The sequence below is a fragment of the Corvus brachyrhynchos genome, unplaced genomic scaffold, assembly GCF_000691975.1.
Source record: "Corvus brachyrhynchos isolate BGI_N302 unplaced genomic scaffold, ASM69197v1 scaffold4, whole genome shotgun sequence".
In the NCBI taxonomy this organism is placed as follows: domain Eukaryota; kingdom Metazoa; phylum Chordata; class Aves; order Passeriformes; family Corvidae; genus Corvus; species Corvus brachyrhynchos.
Window position 1 is genome coordinate 2467697 of NW_008237878.1, and position 1053 is coordinate 2468749.

The 1053-nt window shown below is 65.0% G+C and overlaps 1 protein-coding gene across 1 annotated transcript in view; it reads right to left on the bottom strand.

Annotated features, from left to right (window-relative positions):
• DUSP7 (dual specificity phosphatase 7) overlaps positions 1 to 1047 on the bottom strand; it is an 8293-nt gene extending 7246 nt beyond the window's left edge. Inside the window, exon 1 of the mRNA XM_008632305.1 lies at positions 975 to 1047. The gene's annotated coding sequence lies outside the window, so the exon portion shown is untranslated. The remainder of the gene's footprint in view (positions 1 to 974) is intronic.
• Between the last annotated feature and the right edge of the window lie 6 nt (positions 1048 to 1053).

The window sequence follows — 1053 nt, forward strand, 5'->3', positions numbered from 1 at the left end:
CCCCCCCCGCTCCAAGGGCTCCCCCGGCTCCCCAAAAAAGGTCTATAAAGAACCAGCCGTGTTTTTTAAAGAGCCGCAAGTGGCAACTTTCTTGACCGTTCTCCCCCAAACACGCTCCCCCGCTCTCCTGTTATTCCTGCCTCAAACCCGCCACCCAGCGACCGGACTGGGAGCATTGGGAGGATGGGAAAGGTCCCAGCAGCCCAGCTATGGGCTCTGCTCAACCCGCTGTGATCTTTCAAAACGGCAAAAAACACCCCAAAAACCAAAGCCCCCAAAGCACCCGCGGCCTTCACAGAGGGGCGTGTGCGGGGTGCGGGGCTCGGCTCCCCCGCAGTGCAGCTCCCCATCACCCTGCCCCGGGGGAGCAGCCGAGCTGCGCCCTCCCAGACCCGCTGCACTGCCTGGCAAAGGGGGAGGAAAACCCAAGCGCTTGCTTTTTCGTTGTGGAGGGAGGTAAAATAAAAATATGGGAGGGCTCTCCTGTCCCCCAGAATCCGGCCATCCCTTCCGGAGGGGCTGGAGAGGAGCCTGGCGCCGGCGCGGGGAATCCTGCAAGGCTCCCTCCAGGGAGCGGAGGTGAGAGGCGCCCGGCGCTGCCCAGCCGGGGTCGGCTCGGGATGGGGCAGCGCTGGAGGGGCCGCGCCGGCGGCGGTGCTGGGGGGCTCCTCCCGCCGCTACCGGGGGAGGCGACGCAGGAAGAAGCGGGGCGCTCCCGGCCGCTTCCAGCCTGCGACCATTTTGTGCGGGGGATTAAAGCGGGATGGAGAGGAGGGGGAAAAAAATATAGAGAAAAATAAAAATAAATCAGGCAGAGGGGATGAGGGAAGGAAGCAAAACAAGCCAGCCACCTCCGTCCGGCCAGGGGATGGGCACTCCGGGGATGCAGCGGCCGGCCAGGGGCTGCGCAGGGGGACACGGACATAGGCTGCGGGAGCGGGACGGGGCTGGAGAGAAGGCGAGGGGCACCTCACCTTTCAGGTAATAGGCTTTGCAGCCGTCATCGCGCAGCTTCTGGAGCAGGAGCCCCAGGACGGAGGTGGCGGGAGCGCG